We start from the raw sequence: 20,295 nt of genomic DNA, 5'->3' as shown, positions 1-20,295 counted from the left end.
CCGCATTTCGATGGGGGCGAAATGCGAAAACACCCGTGTACTTAGATTTAGGTGCACGTTAAAGAACCCCAGGTGGTCGAAATTTCCGGAGCCCCCAACTACGGCGTGCCTCATAATCAGAAAGTGGTTTTGGCACGTAAAACCCCATATATTATTAAATTATTATTAGCTTAGTTACGTAATCAAAACTACAGGGACTGTGATTCCTCGCAATAGCTTTAACTATGGCTTTTCTCTCGTTTAGATGTACCTAAAAAAGTATCGAGAACGCCTGCAGTAATCACTGGACCAGAAAGAGTCAATGCACTTGTCACGGTCGTTGCCTCGGACTTGAGGAGCAACTGCTACCATGTCTTTCTTTCCTTCTTTCTTTTGCCTAAGAAATGCTTCACAGCACGTTCACAGACTTCGTGCAGAGCCACAGCATTCTCGCGTGGGGTGCGGTACGTCATATGTTGACAGTGCCGTAACAGTCGAAGCTCGCGATGCAACGACGCCCGCACCGCCTTCGGCTGTCCTCGGGAGAGGCGAGTACGCCTCTCTCGTGCTGCAAAGGCTTGGGCTGTCATCCTCTCCATGTACACGCATGTCCTCGTCAGCGTCATCTCTTTCTGTCTTTGTTTTTCGGCTACATTTTTTTTACCCTCTGTTGCGTTTGTTGCTGATGTGCGTTGCCTATGGGTAGTCGCGCGGCGTAATACCTGTCTCCGTCATTCTTCTGCGGGTGTCATCGCCCATCCCTGCTCTGAATGCCCTGGAAGACTCTGATTCCAGAGAACGTCAGGAACAGAGGACTCACAGTTGTACGTAAGCACGACGCAGGAGATGGGGTGATTGTTTATTGTTTATTTGAGTGCATGCCAACGGCAGTAAAGCCTTGGCGACAGGTCCCTAGTACATACAATTGCACAAATGTAGTAGAACGGGAAGAGGAAACAGTGCTTCCACCAATATGGCATGCTAAATTAAATATACTAGTTACGAGTTTGTATTAAAAAAGCATGACAGAAAGATCTACTTGCTAAGCTCATTTGCGTCCGGCATCCTACACAGACAACTTTACACAGACACTCAATTAAAAACATCCATGTCAGGTGAACTGGCATTGTACATCTGCTGCAGCTGTCGTGGAGAAAATTAAAGAGAGATTAGGCTAAAACACGTGAGATAACCTGCTTGTGTTTAGTGACGGAACCCCCGGAACTGAAAATGAAACGGGGAAAACAAAACAAAAATAAGCGGCATGACTGGCACTCTTGTCCTGCACCATTTCAGGTAAAGTCGCTTTTCTTTTGCTAAGCTTGCTTTGCGAAGTCGGACAGGTTTCTCTGCTGTTATCAGTGGTTGGGGTGAGTTACCGCGAAGGTCGCTTTTCTTTTCTTTGATGGGATTACTACGCATGTTACTGTTAAAACAAAACTCTGTGGAGTCCTAGAGGTGGTGGTTGCACAATGGAAGGAAACGTCTCCTGCCGCCTACTTTTTAGCCGTCTCCCCGTTAAGGCGACGGCATGCACTGTACTTCACGTCAGAAGAGCCGCGAATTAATTAATTTTATAAATAATTGTGGGGCTTAACGTCCCATAACTACAGAGTCGGCCATGAGGAAACGCCGTAGAGGAGAACTCTAGACTAATTACGACTACCCGGGTTGTGTTACCGTTTGCCAAAATCAAAGTAGAAGGAGTTTATTTTTTTTGCATTTCACCAACATCGGAATGCGGTTCTCGCGACTGGAGTTCGAACCCAGGACCTCGTGTTCACCAGCACACGCCATAGCCACGGAGCCAGCGCGGTAGGTAAGTAGCTATAATTCTATTTTTAAAATTTTCTATTATTATTATTATTATTATTATTATTATTATTATTATTATTATTATTATTATTATTATTTATTATTTTTCTATTATTATTATTAAATTATTTTCTATTTTTATTTTTTTTAAAAGAAGAAGAAGTTTGGTTCGGCACAGTCGCACTGCTGTCTCGCTCCCTAGTGTTTTTGAATTTTTTCGACGTTTTGTCAAATAGATTTGTCGAAGACGTCGGACGACTCGCCAAGGTACCTTCCCTACCGGAGGCCGGGGGGGCCTTCGCCTCCCGTCGCTTCGATAGGAGCCTGCAGAAGAGCCCGATCTGGTAGCGGCGAGCGCCCCGTCATGACTACGCCTGACCTGACACCGGGGCAGAGGCCACCGACTGACCCTGAGAGCAACCGTGACTGTAAGCGATACAAGGCTACAGAAACAGACGACGAGTCTACGCTTATTGACGCTTGTGACATAGCTGACATCACAGATCTGGACGATGAAGGCTTCAGGCTTGTGCGTCACCGCAAGAAGAGGACCATCGGAATCCCAGTGATTGTTACGCCTGTTACAGAAGGAGCCGACCTGAAAAAAGTAAATCCCATTGTTCTGTCTACGGATATTGAAAAAATTCTTGGCGCATCGCCAGTTAGGAGCCGATTTACTGCTCAAGGAGCCCTGCTTCTAGATGTGCAGACAGAAGAGCATGTGAATTCCCTTCTCAGCTGCAAGTCGATCTCAGGGACTGCAATCTCAGCACGCGTGCCCAATTCGTACCTGCAAAACACGTGCATTATTAGAGGAGTACCGAAGTGGTACACTGACGAGGAACTGTTGCTATACCTTAAACCACAAGGAGTTTACCATGCAAGGAGAGTCATGCGACGCGTCCAAATTTCCGAAACCGATTGGGAGTCCAGGCGAACCAGCTCCGTGGTTCTTACGTTCGCTCCAAATACAGACCGTCCAGAGAAGATCAACTTGGGCTTCACAAGACACGAGACCATTGACTACGTTGAGACACCACCTCGGTGCTTCAAGTGTCAGCGCTATGGACATGTGGCCAAGTACTGCCGTGGTGAGCAGCGGTGTAAGAGATGTGGAGGACCGCACGATTTCAAAACATGCGCGTGCAGAGAGAACGTTCTATGTGCAAACTGTAGTGGTGGTCATCCAGCTAGTTATAGCAAGTGTCCTACGCGGGCAGCAGCAATAAAGCGTAAGAAAACGTTTATCTTGGGGCCAACAGGGAACGATGAGAAAAATACGACGAAGAAAACGACAGAAAGACACAGAGAGTCAGACGCAATGAAATTGAGCTCAAAGAGTGAAACTGATTTTCCAAGCCTGAAGCCTTCTCCAGGAATCCAGGACACAGTGGTGCCATCGCGCAGCGCACCGGCTAAAACAGACAAATCAATGAACAGAGGCCCCGTAGAAGAGAAGACTGCTGAACAACCGGAACAGCGAAGTTATGTGTCTGTACTGCAGCGACCCCAATCGCGTTGCGATGAAAACACACCACAGGAGAACTGTCAGCAGGTGCTACGTGCTCTCTTCAAGGCCTTGCGATCACACATAGAGAAGATGCCGGCTAGCTCGATGAAGGAAATGCTCGAAGTAGTCCTCGCTCTCGAGTCAGTGATTCTCAGCTCTACCTCTTCTTAAAGCACCTAACAACATGGATGCGGTCAGGACACAATGTTCACCATCTCGTCCACAGGTGCTACTTATTATGCAATGGAACTGTGCGGGTCTTGCGTGCCATTTACCTGAACTGTCGCTTTTCTTACGCAACATACCTGTGCCAATATTGGCCCTGTCCGAGGCTGGTCTTCCAGGTTCCAGAACAATTGCTGGTTACGTCGCACATGGAAACCAAAGTATTCCAACATTTCCGAACGGAAGCGCCATGCTATATGTGAGACGTGAAATACCACATTACGTTCTTCCAGTTCAAGACCTTTGCAGCAGTGCTTTGGAAGTCACTGCTGTACAAGTGCGGCTGGGAAATCGAAGCCTCAGCGTGGCCTCTGTGTATGTGAGCTCCCGCCTGAAGGTCTCGATGGGAGAAATTATCAGAGACCTCTGCAGCCGCTGCCCAGCTCCTAGGATTATATGTGGCGACTTCAACGCGCACCATACTCTCTGGGGCGACAAGGCGACTGATGCACGTGGAAAGCAAATTGTTAGAGCTTTAAACACCGAGGGACTCTGCGTGGCAAATGACAAACAGCCAACGTTTTTTCGACCACCGGCCTCTTACAGTGTCATTGACTTGACGTTACACTCAACGGACATCCTCGCATCGTCAACGACTAGTAAAGATAGAATGGGCAGTGATCATTTTCCTGTCTTCGTTAACATTGCTGGATATCGAACCAACGGCCGAAGATCCTGTCCTGTGACGCATTGGGATACGTACAGGGACGGCCTAAGCGAATCATCTGGAAACCTGTTCGCAGACATGCTACGTAGCAAGAGATTGGCTACCGCTGAGCTGAAGCTACCCGACCACTTCCCCGCTCCCGATCTAAAGCTCCAAAATCTATGCGCTGCCCGTAGAAGAGCGGAACGGAGGCTGATGAGGACGAAAGGCAACCCATCAATGAAGACTATATATAACAGGATTAACGCAGTAATTCGACGTTATACAAGGAAACTAAGAAGAGATCAATGGGCATCATTTTGTGCAAGCCTATCGGTCTTCACGCCAGTTCCACGGATATGGTAGGTCGTTAATAACCTTGCTGGAAACTTTCGACCAAACAAGCCATTTGAAGCCCTAGCATTGAAGTTAGACAAGACACTCGCTTGCCTTGCGAATGACTTCGCTGAAATATACTCTTCCGGAAGGTCAGCTGGCGCAACCAACCCGCCACCGCCGCTATCGTCGTCTATAATGGATGCTCCTTTCACACTCAGAGAGCTGGAACTAGCTATGAGCAGCCTCCGACGTCGCTGTGCGGTGGGACCTGACCTCATCAGTAATCAGATGCTGACTAACCTACCGGTTGAGAGACGGCGTGATTTGCTGGCATTTTTTAACCAAGTCTGGGCCAGTGGGGCTATCCCACATTTATGGAAGGTAGCATGGGTGGTACCGGTTCTGAAGCCTGGAAAGAATCCTGCAGCTCTGGACTCATACAGACCGGTATCACTGACCTCGTGTGCAGCGAAGCTAATGGAGAAGATGGCGTGCACAAGACTCACTTGGTATGTCGAGCAGGGTCGAAAACTACCATCGTGCATGACTGGGTTTCGGCAGCGTCTAAGCGCTCAAGACAATGTACTGGACCTTCTAAGCCACATAGAGCATTACAGTGCGGATGGCCTGTCGACACTTGCTGTTTTCATGGATGTTTCTAAGGCTTACGACTACGTGTCTCAAAGCGCCATCATCAGCCAGTTGCAAGTTATAGGCGTCACGGGTCATCTCTTGCACTTCATACATACGTTCCTCAATGATCGTCGCATCAGAGTTCGTCTTGGCGACACGTTGAGCGATGAAATACGTATATTTCGTGGTGTGCCACAGGGGAGTGTTTTATCTCCCTTATTATTTAACATTGCCATGAGTAGCCTCCCAACAGTACTAAACCATCGAACACCAGTGAAGATATCTATATATGCCGATGATATCTGCATTTGGGTCTCCGGCTACCAGCATCGCCGCCTTGCACGAATAGCCCAGGGAGCAGTAAAAGCCATTCAGGGCCACTTGGCAACGATTGGATTATCACTATCAGCAGAAAAATCATCATTCGTACTATTTCCTGGAGTGAAAAGAAAATCTACACGTTTGACGCTGAATTTGGACGGATACCAGATTCGACAAGTCACCAACGTCCGATTTCTGGGCGTTACCTTAGACCACAGGCTACTCTGGCGCCGCGGTGTTGACCACGTTGTGGCGTCATCGTCACCCAGGCTACACGTGCTCAAGCGAGTCGCTGGCATACGCTGGGGCAACCACCCGACGTCCATGCTACGGCTACATACAGCGTTGGTTACAAGTCGAATCCTGTATCAGCTACCTCTGATGTCACCCTCAGACAGCCAATACGAGCGCTTAGAAGCCATCCACAGAAAAGGTATCCGACTTTGCCTTGGAGTCCCTCAGCCAGCGTCAAACAAGAAAGTGCTCTACGAAGCTGAGTCACGCCCTCTACGACTTCAGGCTTCCCAGGCTCTGATGATCCAGCTCCTACGATTGAGTGAGTCTACGCCCGGTAGAGCGCTCTTACGACGTATAGGTAACAGGCCGCGCTCACATTTTTATGCAGCATTGAACACGCTTCGCATATTAGGATTGCGCTGCTCGAGACAAAGGGAAAGGATAGAACCACCCTGGACATTCGAGGACATCATATGCAACTTAAGTGTACCGCGATTGCAATCAAAGAGCTGCATTCCATCTGCAGAAGCCAAGTCATTAGTCCTGGAACACCTGAACACGATTTACCCGAGTCACCTACAAGTATACACAGATGGCTCTGTCAAGGCAGACGAAGACCGCTGTGCAGCTGCATTCTATATTCCCTCTCTAAGATATACGTGGTCTGGCCGTCTGGACTGTATAGCCTCGTCGACAGTTGTGGAAGGCGCAGCAATAGCTTCTGCTCCGCACAAATTAAAGACTTTGCCTCCGCAGAATGTGGTTGTCCTTACGGACTCAAAGGACGCATTACAACAAATATACCGTGGTTTGCCATCCCTCAAGTTCCCACGCAAATCACTAGCCATCGTGAAAGAGCTCAACAACAAAGGCTTCACAGTAAAGTTTCAATGGATTCCTTCCCACATTGGTATCTCAGGAAACGAAAAAGCTGATGCGCTTGCATACGCCGCGCTCTATCATCCTCCCAAAATCAAGGCCCCAAAGAGTAATCAAGTGCAAAAATCTGACATCCGAAATCACTTTGCGTCGCTTTGGGTTCCACCGTATATGCCCTGCGTAACCAAGCGATTGCACCGAGAGGAAGCCACACTTCTATATCGAATAAGGACAGGATCTGCAAATACACCGGCCTGGTTATTTAAAACGGGACGAATCAATTCTCCGAACTGTTCGGCATGCAACGAGACAGGAGACATTGAGCACTTTTTGTGGTCCTGCCAGCAATTCCACGATGAAAGAGACACTCTCCTGAAGAATCTGCAAAGCAAGAACCTTCCGCATGCGCGCCTGCAACACCTTATATTTCCCGCGGGATCAGCTATAGCCCGAAAAGAAACTTCACGTCTCCTCATCGAGTTTTTAAGAGAGACTGGGTTGATGGACACATGGTGAAACCCTTCAGCGGTATCGTGCGAGACGCTCGGGCGGAGCAATTGCCGGCCTTGTTCGCCAGGCTAAACCCGCCTGTTGCTACAATCCACCACCACCACCACCACCAAACGAAGGAACTTAAGCGGGATTCGAAACGTATAACGGCAGAAGTATACGATGCGCACAAACTAATGTTATGTGAGCCTGAATTCACCGAAAGGTTCTTACGCTAATACTGCGCTGTTCGTACTATCACATGCCAGCTAGTGGAAGATCCCACCGAATTGCAATATTATTAGCGAATACGGCCGGTTAATGACAAACAAAACTCACGAACGGAAAGTCTTGTGGATGCAGTCCCTCATTGATAGTATAGTCTGCAAGCGGCTCTGCACTTTCTCAGCTGCTTGGCCTTTTTGACTCAACTGACAACTTTACTGCTGAAGCAACAATCGCCTCAACTAGACTAAACAATTACGATCTCGGATCCGATTCGTAGTCAGCTAAGGCTTTATTGAGTTAGTCTGCTTAGTTCTTGCAAAAACAAATCATCCGGTAATTTAAATCACTGCTACCTCTCAGAAATATATAACCCTAAGCATCTAGCATAGGACATCTTTCGGTGGAACATACAGCATACTCGCAGGACTCTGACTTTTACAATACTGCATTTATTCGGTGATCGCAGTTGCGCAGAGGCAACAACAACAAAAAATTAAATTTATGAAAATTGTAGTGACTGCTTGGAATTGCTTGGTAGGTATTGCTTGGAGAAAGAGTTACCCTTACAACTCGAGGAACTCGAGAACGCATAAAACGGCATGACCATCAACTCCCGATCACTCCTTCTGTGCAGTAAGGGAAAACGGCACCCCCGACTATATTCGAGCTTTCCCCGGCAACCACAAACAGCCGGCTTCTGGCGTCCGCACAGCCGGCTGTGCGGACGCCAGAAGGCACTCGTATAGCGACTCCTGCTTCAGTCTACATCTCGTTCGCCGAAAAAAAAGAAAAATGAAACGTGCGTAACGGTCTCACGTCTCCGGAGAGCGCGATTTATTGACATCGTTCCATCTTATCGCCGGCAATTGCGTTATACCTTCCCACTTTTGACTCTCCGCAATGTAGAAAACGAAATGGTCCTACCGAAAAGGAATTGCATTAGGCCTTCGCTAGCTGCAAGCACATATGAGGGAGACGTGCCTGCTCAAGACGAAACAGAGAAAAGGAGGCGGAAAAATCCGCGATTCCATCGCGGCTGCCGATGAGGACGTCTCGGCTTCAGTTCGGGTGCCTTTGCTCAGAAAGCTCTACGCACGGTACTGGCGGCAAAGTTCAAGAGAACGTTCGTGTTCAGAAAAGTCGCAGTTGGCGAAGCATTGACAGCGATAGCAAAGTATTAGCTGCACAAAGTAAGGTTCGCGGTCTTGTGAGCCGCGTAAATTGCAGTGAACATTTTCTCACCAAATTTACTGCCCATGGTGTCGAGCGTGCGCAGGCAAACACGAAGAAAAACGCGTCTCTCTGCCGCGAGGGTTTACTTTGCAGAGAAAGCGGAACTTTCATTCGGTATTAAAAATGCGTTGAATCGGGAGAGGCGACGTGTTCGACCTTGTAGGAAACACGCCGCATTGCCACAGCGTGATGGGAGGCGTGAATTTTGGCGATAAAACATTCCCGAAACTTTTAACCACGGCCGGGCTTCTGCCTGCGTCGTCATCTAGAAGGTGCACGCGCTCACTTTTATTGCGATCGACAATTATGTGGACTTTACAGACAAACTTCTGGCGTCGGCGATGCCGTGAGGCTCCGTATATATATTTAGGTATATTGACACGTGTACTTGTCTTTATCGGGCGACAAGTTTTGCCGCCTAACAAATGTTATCGCACAGCGCGGGACGCGCCTGAATGCATCCGAAGTTTCTGGGAAGTTATCGATGCTTCTATCCGCTGTCTGTTGTCACCGAACGTTGTGTTATCTGATTTCATCGCTTGACACGAATGGTGTAGAACATTTTAGAAGGCATGCGGGTCCCAACGTTTAATCTGGAACATTCGATGACTGCTGTATAAAAGCCGACGCGCTTGACCCGCTGATCAGATTTTCGACGATCGCCGACCGTGTTCGCCGCCATCGTTGTGCTATAAGTGTAGCCTCTTTTGTGGGCACAGGTTCGCCCAATAAAAGTTAGTTTTGTGTTTCACAGTATTGCTACTGTGTTCTTTGACGTCACGACCACGTGACAATATATAGCAGGTCTCCCCTGAGTTGCTAAGCAAGGCAACATCAGCGAATCGCAAGTTACTAAGGTATTCGCCATTAACTCTTATCCACAATTATTCCCAATCCAGGTCTTTGAATACCTCCTGTAAGCACGCTGTGAATAGCATTGGAGAGATCGTATGCTATTCAATAACTCAGGGCTTGTGGGTTGTTGTAAATGACTAAATAAATGTTTTCTCCTCACCATGAATTAAACTATAGCCTTGTGACGGACCAGTGATTTAACATCAACGGCGATAGCTGCGTAAGAAGAAGGGTGCGTCAAAAGTGGCGTTCATCTACGCCCTGTCCATTCGCCTTGTTCTTTCTTTTTCATCTTCGTACCTCCCTTCATACGCCAAACAAAAGCGTATCTCCTCCTTTTCCTCGAGACTCCTTTCGTATTTCCGGGTTCGCAATGAAGGAATTTCGTTGTAACGAGACAAGCGTAACGAACGCGCGCCCCCCAGCCGTGGCTCCTCCTACACCCGTTCTATTTCGGCAGCCAGCCACGTTCTTCTCATCGGCCGCTTTTTGCTTTCCTTCTGTGCGCGCAAATTGTTTCCCGGGCAAGCAAGTTGGGAGACAGTGCACCCGACGTTCCGTCGCCTGGCAGCTCCGGCTACGGCACGCTTGTTACCCGAAATCGCTCTTTACACACCCCATCCGTTGCCTCGGGTGCAGGCGCGCATTTTCGGCGCGCCGCGGGTTGGCTTCGCCGCGAAAAGCCACGAAGGATGAACTCCTTGGAGTTCTTGACGAGAGCCCTTACTTGCTACATGCTATCTTTAGGTGAGCTCAAATTCAGCTTGTTCCTCATTGACAAGTATAATTGTGGATAATATGTGCGGAGCAAAAGGGTAGCCGGAATGGAAGATATGTGGAGAGCTGTGCAGAGTCGACATTATAGTGGATGTTCATTTGCGAATTTGCGACGGAATGCGTTGCGCAAAGTAGACAATTAACGTTTCTTAAGCTACTGTGACATTGTCACCACCTGGCACTGCCAGCATAACGTAACGCAGGGACGACGACAGAGAGAAATGAATAATGTGCAGCTGACTCCAACGACTGAATTTTATTTCCTAGCGCCACCAGATTACAGTAAAACTTCGTTATAACTAAATTTACGGAATAATCGGCAATAATTCGTTATATCTGTTACTTCATTACGTCCATTACTGCATGTGTGGCACCATGAATCTCCATGGGGATTTCAAGGAGAATTTCAGTTACTTCATTATTTGAAGTATTTCGCCATATTCCGCTTCGTTATAACGAGGTCTGACCTTAAGATTAACCTTGTTATCCTTTTAAACTTGCAACGTCCACTTAAGCAATCATCAGAAGGTTTCCGGAGTGAAGTGCTTGTCGATATGCTAAACATAAGTGGTGGAGACCAACGGCGCGACAACCCGCCATCTTAAGGCATGCTGCATCATAATGTGCGACAACCTAATGAGCAAGTGTGTTATGAATCATGCTCCCAAGTACGGTTGGGCCGTGCACAGACCAATCAAAAAAGTTTGTCTGAAGGGTCGATGTTCTAGTGGACACAGACAGGAAGAGGTGTGGTTGGGCAGGACGCATAATTTGTAGGGTAGATAACCACCAATCTGTTTCCGTTGCAGAACGGATGCCAATAGAAGGGAAGCGTTGTCGGGAATGAGAGAGAGCTATATCGGTGTGTAATAAAATTAGGATGTGTGCAGTCATAAGCGGGTGCCAGCTGGCGCTAGACAGAGACAATGGAAGGTCACTGGGATACGCCTTCGTCCTGCAGTGGGCATCGATAGACTCATAAAGAAGAACATGATGATGATTTTCAAAACAGGAGGAAGAAAAAGACGAGACGAAATCACAGGCAGTTCATTAAATTTAAGGCTTCCTCGCTACCCCGTCCTAGAGAAGGGATCACGCAGAAGGCATCAGCCTTTTCACAAGAGGTCTTGACTCAAAGCTCTTGCGGTACTACAGGTTCATTATGATTTCTGATGACACCCCCTTTGTAATTAGCATATAGCAACCTGCTTAAGCTGATCAGGTTTCATTACATCTATAGCATCCCTCCATTTTGCCTATCTCTAGTTTACATTCATTCCTTCTAGAGGTTCTAGACGGAGGTTCATTAGAACCTCTATCTCTGTATTTTAGACGAGGTCTGTTGGAAAAGTGTCTGACCTTATTTTTTTGCAAGCACCTGATGGAAATTAAACAAGTGCGCTTGTGTCAGCTGACATTGAACCTTCATGCGCATGCATGAATTTTTTCCCGCCTGCTGATAGCGTCGGTCACTGGGACGCAGCGTTTGAGTGAGGTAGTGCGCAGTGCTCTTGTCGGATTTTTACTGCAAGGAAAATGGCGGAGCAACTGGAGCAGGGCTACTGCATTAAATTTTGCCAGAAACTGGGCGACAGCCAAATGGAAACCATTCGGGAGATTCAGACGGCTTTCGGTGACGATGCTATGAGCAGCACACATATTAAGGAGTGGTACAACTGGTTTAAAAACGGTCGCACATCGGTGGAGAGCGAGCCCCGCTCCGGTCGGCCACTAACATGCTGTAATGACCATGTCATTGCCGAAGTGAATGCTGTGGTGATGCGGGACCGTCGTGTGACTATCCGAGAAATTGGGGAAGAGGTAGGTATCAGCACTTTTTCTGCACATTCCATTATGACCGAAGATTTGGCCAGTAAGAGTGTTGCGGCGAAATTCGTGGTGAATCTACTTATGGTGGAGCAAAAGCAACTTCGTGTTGAAGTCTCACAGGACATGCTAGATTCCACAAACAGTGACCCCAACTTATCGCATATAAGCACAGCAAAAAAATTGCAAAGCTTTTTTGTTCTATATTGCATTAACTAGGTATTAGTGATGGTCAGTTATCTCAAAATTTCTGTTTATATCATTATCCAATAATTGCAAAATTTTCGATCCTACTGTCATCACCGAACTATCGCAATACTGTTGATAATACTATGTTGATAGTACTATAACACTGTTGTTGATAACTATCGCAATACTGTTGATAATACTGTTGATAATACTAATACTATCAGTTACCGATAGTGTTTTTACACTATCGATAACTGAAAAAAAATATCAACATTATCGATAGTCAACTTACAGATAAAATTGCGTCACTAACATGAGCGCCTATTGTCGGGACCAAATGCTTTTCCAGTGTTTTCATCTCTGAAGTGCTCGAAATACAACGCGATTCGAGCTGCAATGAGATGTTCCGTCCATATATATACCCCGTACACAAGATCTCTGCCAATCCGGGAACCAGTGTCTTCACTCTGCACCCGCATGCGGCAACCTAGCTCTGACGCGAGCCTCTGCCTCCGCTTCCAAGGAGCGGCGGGTTTTCGCAGGCGTGCACCACTCGAATCCGGCGCATCACGCATTCCACGCGTGCCTGCTGAGATGAATGCCCGGCTATGTCGGCCCGGCGGAGTGAAGACGTCGCTTTCCAAACGGAACGCGATACAGGGGGGACGCGGATGGCGTCAAAGGGCGGAATGCGACGGCACGCGTTATAGGAAGAAAGCTATAGCCCTGAAATAACGCCCGCATGCTGTGACGCCTATGTGTTGTCGTTTCTGGTGCGGCTGTTGTTCTTATTCTTGTTGTGGTTGTTCTTGTTATTGTTTCTGTTGTCTTCGTCGTTGTTGTTGTCGTTGTTGCTGCTGTTGCCGTCGCTATCGTCATCGTCGTTGTTGTTGTTGCAGCGAAGCTTGCGTTGCCTACCTTCCTGCGGAAAGGGCGGAGTGCGATGGCATGCGTTATGGAAGAAAGCTATAGCCCTAAAATAACGCCGGCATGCTGTGATGACTATGTGTTGTCATTGCTGTTGCGGCTGTTGTTGTTGTTGTTGTTGTTGCTGTTGTCGCTGCCTTCGTCGTAGTAGTTGTTGTTGCTGTTGTAGTCATCATCGTCGTTGTTGTCGTTGCAGCGAAGCTTGCTTTGCCTACCTTCCTGCTGTCTGGCGTGTCATGCGCCTCACCAAGACCGAATCAAAAGTGCCCCGATCCCGGAGCCGGTGTAGTAGTAACAGTGAATTGAAAGTCTAATTGAAAGCGCAGTAGTAACCACGCCCGACTCCTTAAGTCGGTTATGACAGTAATAGTAAACTGCAAGGGTAATAGCAAACTGGGCCGATACCGAAGATGACGTCGTCAATAGTGAGCCAATCCGCTGAAACAAGGCGCTTGTGTGCGTCGTGTTCTCTGCGTGGTGCCATACTTTCTTTAGCGCAATTAAAAGCAATATACAGTGCGCCAATCCTGGAGATGGTGTGTGTTGTCTGGGATTGTGTTGTCGGTCTGAGGGGCTGGACCCATTTTTGCTGGGTTACCCGGAGACTGTAGTCAAAGGTGGTGAGACGATCCCTTAACATCACTGTAGGATATGTGTAAGGATATTACCGTGGTTCGTAATGCAAGCCAATCCTCCCGATACTGCATTCCTTCAAATCTTGATAATGCTATCCCACTACAGTACCCTAGTGCAGCACGTTTATCCTGATTCTTTGCCTCTTCCTGCAGCTTTGACTTTGGTGTCGAGTAGGCGTAGCGGGGGCTCTCTCATACAGCTGCGTAGTAGTGAGGGAAAGCACAAAGCTGGTTTATGGGGCAAAGGACATTTAAAATAAAAGCACAAAAGGCACCTCGCCTGATAAACTCGGCGGGATGTGTCCGTGGTCACGTGCGTCGCCTTGTGGGCGCGACTGCTTGATGACATGTCCTTCCCAGATGCTGAAGCGCTAAACATGCATCGGCATGTTTGATACTTCTCGGTAAATACACCTTGGCACAAGCCTTCTTTCACTAGTGTCATCCCCTACGCATACTCTTTAATTTGTGTGCTTCCGGTATGCGCCTATACATGTATACTGTGCTTTCACACTCAATGCCTTTAGCGAATTCCCCTGCCGAATACTGATGCAGAATGGTTGCAGCTGATTGAGAACAGACCTAAGACGTCGTGCCTATGAAGGCGATTACGCCGGTGTGATAACCTGGCGCGTACTGTTCATTCTGGTCAGTGCCTGCGATGCGCCCGTATATACAACTGTAATTAATCTTCCTCCTTTCATTTTCTACCTAATAATATGATATATCAACTCGCCCCAAAGAGATGCTTTCTTCACTCAAGCTACTTACTTTAAGGTCCACGGAGGAATTGCGTAATCGAAGAGAGCCCTGGGGGGCTTAAGGCGGGAGCCTTGACAGCATGAGTTTCGAGATATTCGTCTCTAGGATATGCCACCATAATGTATGGGCGTCCCGCACTGCTACGCCGGAGTGCTCGAGGAAGAATCTCTAGGAAGATTAGCTGAACGGGAATGCATTTCTCTAAAATTCTGCGTATATATATCTCGAAAACGGTACTATAGTCTCGGGGCATCTTAAATTCTGCGCTTTCAACCAATCAGATCCGCCGGCAGCCAGTGTACTCCTCGTACTTTTAATACGATAGCTTGGAAATTATTGTCTCTTAGCCTACAAAAATGATGTTGCAGTTTCGTTTAAAAAGCAAAGCCTCTATTGCCATAGCATAGTAGTTAGTTTTCTCAGCCGTATAAACTTATTGAAAAGATGTTTATTAGTAACCAGCGTTTGCGCCGACCTCCCGAGCAGTGCGCGAACTCTCTGCACGAGCGGCGTTCCCCGAACCAAAGCGCTGGAGAGGTTGGCCCACTGTAGCGTTCCTCTTCTTCGCTACATTCTAAGCGTTCGCTTACTAACTGAATTAAGAAGCCTGGCGTGATGCGCGCACAGGCAAACGTGAGCAAATCGGCTTTCGCGCTGCATCTCACCTCAGTGCGACCTAAGCGGCGAGAACACAGCGCACACTAAGCTATCAGCCGTACCGCGACTGGACTCTGTACCCAGCGCATCGCTTTCAAGAGAGGGCTCGCGCGACCGCGCTCAGCCTGGCCATGCGCAGCCGCCGCCAGGGCAGAACTCCTCCACTCCCCCCCTACCCCGTGCTGGTGCCTTGCGCACGATGGAAGTCGGCGCGCTTCCTCACCGCCTTCCCCCCTTGCGCACGCGAGATGGAGCCACAATCGCTTTCGACTCGCCCAAACGTGCTTTCATTCGCGCCCAAAGCACACGGCGCGTGGGCGCGACGGTATCGCACGTGTACTATATACAGAACGTCACGGCGACGGCGACGGCGATGCCGACGACAAAAGCGGAAGTGCATCTGGAGTGTCCGTATAAGTGCTATCGCAATAATGAGTATGGAACCAGTATTTACCGAACAATAGATGATTCGATTTGATTGTGTTTGATTTGACTTGACCGTATAAGAACGACTTAAAACGTTCACTCAACCGCCTGTGACATGAACAACACGGACCGACGTATGCCCTGTCTGTGCAGGGCAACAAAAATTCAGCTCAGGGGAGAAAAATTCAGGGTGGGAAGAAAAAAGAGACAAAATAAGAAAGAAACCTGACCTGGTGGAAACTCGAACATTGTTTGGTGTTCCGTTGACGCGTCCTTTCAAATCGATTCACGGCGTTCCGCTCGCCTAGTCTCGTTCAGCGACGAAGTTCGCTCAAGGCTACCGGAGCGTAAAGAGAAACAAACTTTTAACGACTTTCCGCCCGAGCGTTCAGCAAACCGTAAAGAAGAATGACAAAATGAAAACAGCGGTAAGCGGGACCTTTCTGTACACGACGACAAAGTTTCATCAGGCGCGCCCACGCAAACGCACGAAAAAGCTAGCAGACCCTCCGAAATGGGCTTTGAACTTGAAGACTGAAGAAACACCCCCCTTTTTTTTTATCCACGTTGCCCAATTGAAAGCTCCACGTTTCGAAGAAAGCGTACGCACACGCAACGGGGGAGCGCGCACGCTTCGATTTAAACGCGATTCATTGCTACTTAAACACGCCGGCCTGCTCTGCCCGGGCAAAGCCGAAGGTTTAGGGTTCGGCCAGGCGGAAAGGGTTTGCGAGAAGGGTTATCGTTTGTTTCGGGCGTTCGGGACAAAAGATGGATGAAAGCTATTTGGAGCGAGCAGGCGTTGCCAGACGACCGTGTCGAAATCGATTCGGCGCCGAAGCAAGCGAGTGCGTCTGCACCGATTACGCGAAACCAGACGTAAACACAGTGCTACCAGTGCGGTAAGTGTAAGCCTGTCTGGTCTTGTATACTGTTCGGAGTTTATAAACGGTGACTGGGCTGTTTGTTCGCGCGTGGTGCACGTGCCATTGTGTATCATTGTTTCGTCCTAGCATCGTGCGTGTAGTTAAACTGCGCTGCGTTCCCGATGCCTTCCTGGGGAAACTTTGCGCACCATGTGTCAATGCTCCCTGATTACTCCGAGCTGCCGTCTGCTACGCGGAAATTGAAAACACTGGGTGCTGTGTGTACAGTGCGATACGCTTGGTTCATTTAGTACTTGAACGTTTATTAAAAGGGCCAGCGAGCGACTTATTTGATTGGAATTGGGAATGTTCGCAACTATTGTGCCGCCGGCTTCAGTGCAAGCAATAAATCGTCCAATGATCATAAACACCCGCCTTGGTGGCGTAGTGGCTTTGTAGCGTTGTCGCTAAGTTCTATGGCGCGGGATCGAATCCCGGCGGCCGCGCGGCCGCATTTCGATGGGGGCAAAATGCGAGGACGTCCGCGTACCGAGCGTTGGGCGCCCGTTCAAGTAACCCAAGTGGTCAAATTATTCCTACTTGTATTGACTGAACCAGAAGCCAAAAGGCTTCTAGTTCAGCCAATACAAGTCGTTCGGGAGTGGCCTGAAGAAAGACCTGGTGCTTGTCTTGTGTACGTGTATTTTTTAAGCTATGCTAAAACGCTGTACCTTGCAGTACGGCTGCGGCTTCGGTATCGACTCGGCAGAATGCAATTTTCTATCGAGATTGGCGCTGACGAAATTGAGATCTGGAAAAAAAAAAGGGCTGTGCGCGCGCAGGTGTTCGTGGATTCTGCGATGTTTTCTTGGGGCAGAGTGGCCGAGGGCAGCGCCACCAAGTGTAAGTGTTCAGCAGAGAGGGATGGGAAACCTTCGAATGTCTACGGCTGGCCATAGATTGTTTGTTCTATCGACCCGACACAGAGAAGGAACGGCCTGTTTGTCGTTCTCTGAACCCATCTGTCCCACCTGCTTGCGCCGGCATCGTCGCTTACCTGGACCTGATGATTGCTGTACCGCGTTCCCCTTTCCCAAACTCTAAATTCGGATGATCTTCTTTCTTATGGTGCTTCCTGTATGTCAACTTTGGGATGATAAGCCTTTTCTGCAGCCGTATGTACAAAATTTGTGTCTCCCTTGTCTTCAGAGCAACGGCCGCGCTGTTCCAAGATTGTCGTTTGGGCTAAGTATGGGGCTTTCAGTTGCAAAACAGAATTCATAACGCAACATTATTAGTCATTATTGTGTTCATGACTTGTGTTCCTGTGTATAGCACGTGTTGAAATTCTCTTCTTGTTTACATCTTTCTTTTTTTATTTTTTCCGAGGTGGCCTATTTGGCATAGGCCCACGTTCCCATTTTCCTACACTTCAGAATAAAAAAAAAATATGAAACGAAACTAACTCTAAATACGACTCCGTGAGCAGATTGAAACATCGCGTGAAAAACAGAATGCTACAATGTTGGGCATCACGCACAAACGTTTTCTCCTTCCTAATGAAAGCTTCCTTTTTTTATACTGCGCAGAAAGACGCGACGAAGTTTCTAAATAACTCAAGTACTAGCTCGTAGAAAGACGCCAACTGAACTCTGCAGAAGAACCAGAAGCCTTCGTTATGCTGTATAAACTTGGCTCATCAACCTCCAGATTGAAAGCGAAACGTTTTCAAACCTTTTCATTTGATCAGGGGTACCCCGCTCGCTACATTCCAAATGATGACTGGAGCAACGAAGTAACGCACCTGGCCGCATACTCCAACTTGGCCACTTCCATGCAGCGATGTGAAAGCCTATCGGTCACGTCAACCACCCATAAAAGAGAACTCGCAAGTACACTGGAAAATCACGTAGGCCCTCAAAAGTGAATGTTGGTTCAAGGGAGCGATTTTAGACTCATTTATACCCTTATTCTCTTTATTCGTGTAAGGGTGTAGGTTTAGACCAATATACACCCTTGTTCACTTTTAAGGGTTTAAGAATGTGAGTTATAGTCGCTTTCAAGGGAGTAAGGGTGTGAGTTACAAACCAATCTACACCCTATTCACTTTTAAGGGTGTAAGCTATTAAGAATATAAAGTCATCTATAACCCACACCCTTACCTTTGGGCGTGATGTCTTGAGTTATAGACCAATTTTCACCCTATTCACTTTAAAGGTGTAAATTGTTAACGATTTAAATCAGTCTATAACTCATACCCTTACACCACAGTGTGAGCTATGGATAGATTTGCAGCCTTATTCAATATTAAGCGTGTAAAATTATTGTACACTGTAGGCCTCTCTTATTGTCCACCTCCGATATAGGCCACCGCATGGCGTCGACTGAATGGCAGCTTCTTCACGGAAGGATTAACAACGCACATTGGGCGGGCCACACCGTTGCTTTTCAGGATGAGCAGTCGGCTGTCGCTACTGGCTCGTTAACACGAGGGCTAGCTTTTCCACGCACTGCACGGAACTAGTGATGCGAAGCCACTTCCCGAAAGCTAACCGAGCACGAAATACTTATAGTGTGGTGCATAAATATTATGAACTTCCTCTTGCAATATACAGGTAATCTCTACGCAAGCGCAATGAGAAAAATGTAGACTTCACTACCACTGAAAAAAAGATTATATGGTAAAGTTTCGCGGTCAGAGATTTTCTTTCGTTTCGTTTTCGTCTTCGCTCGGGGTAGCGGGCTTTCGGTTGCATGCAAGCGTGGCTTATGCTTCCTCGGTGGCCGTTTCTGACCGCGAATTCTCCTGGGGTTCCTTAGAATCTGCTGATGATGCCGCAGCGGTGCCTTGGAGCCAGAAACGTCCTTTTCGGGCGCCTTTATTTTCCTACGGCGCATTTTATGAAGGACCTCGTCGACTTCGAAGTAAATTGTTTCGTCAGGATGTAGGAGACTAAAAGCATGATCTCATTTTTACAAACTAAGCAAGGGAAATGAAACACGCCATATACAATTGCTCTAAAAGAACCCTACGTGGCAGTTTGCGTACAAGATACTACGTCACAATGCAAATCAATAGCTTTTTTTTAAACAACTGCTGGTGGTGGTGCCGACGATCATCACACTATTATTACCATTTTCTGCAGTAGTACTGTACTGCGTTCCATAAATTAGGTGCAACGCTGTGGAGGTTAGAAATACTTTTTTTGTAGAAGCAGAATTCGAGCTTAGCAATAATACTTTGGTGTTTTTGGACCATTTTTATTTGTATGTTGTTTGCATATGCTCAGTTCTGAATGATGGAAGATTTACTCCTTAGAAACAAACGGGAATCATGCACTTATACGACTGCTACAACACCTTGTTTCGGGTCATTGCGCTTTTCGATGTCTTAGCATTTCATGTTCTTTATTTGCAGCCCGTCACGGCAGTCTGATGTGCCTGCCTGCACGAGCAAGCGTTGCTGGAGCGTAGCCAAGCATTTACGGAACGCGCAGAATGATACGTTTTCGTGTCCGAACTTCTTGCGTAGATTCCACAGCGTTTCACCTGGTGTATCAAAAGGAGTATAGTACTTCGCAGTAGTTAATATTATTCTTGTTGATATTGCTGCTGCTGCCACTGTTGTTGTTACGCTCAAATAGTAGTAGTGCCAGCAGCACCGCTAGCAACCAACTACTACTACTACTACTACTACTACTACTACTACTACTACTACTACTACTACTACTACTACTACTTGCAGTAGTAGTAGTAAACGTCACGCAGGCACTCACCTAATGAGCACAAGTATAACAGAATCAGGCTGTCAACTGCTTCTGGAAAAGGCACACGGCTTGT

The 20,295-nt window shown here is 47.7% G+C and overlaps 1 long non-coding RNA gene across 1 annotated transcript in view; it reads left to right on the top strand.

Annotated features, from left to right (window-relative positions):
* The window catches only part of LOC139046849 (uncharacterized), a 60,395-nt gene extending 42,058 nt beyond the window's left edge, over positions 1-18,337 (top strand). Inside the window, exon 3 of the long non-coding RNA XR_011506946.1 lies at positions 18,206-18,337. This is a non-coding gene — a long non-coding RNA (uncharacterized lncRNA). The remainder of the gene's footprint in view (positions 1-18,205) is intronic.
* Positions 18,338-20,295: the final 1,958 nt, after the last annotated feature.

Source organism: Dermacentor albipictus, chromosome 6, assembly GCF_038994185.2.
Source record: "Dermacentor albipictus isolate Rhodes 1998 colony chromosome 6, USDA_Dalb.pri_finalv2, whole genome shotgun sequence".
NCBI lineage: Eukaryota > Metazoa > Arthropoda > Arachnida > Ixodida > Ixodidae > Dermacentor > Dermacentor albipictus.
This window is presented reverse-complemented; position numbering and strand designations above follow the sequence as displayed.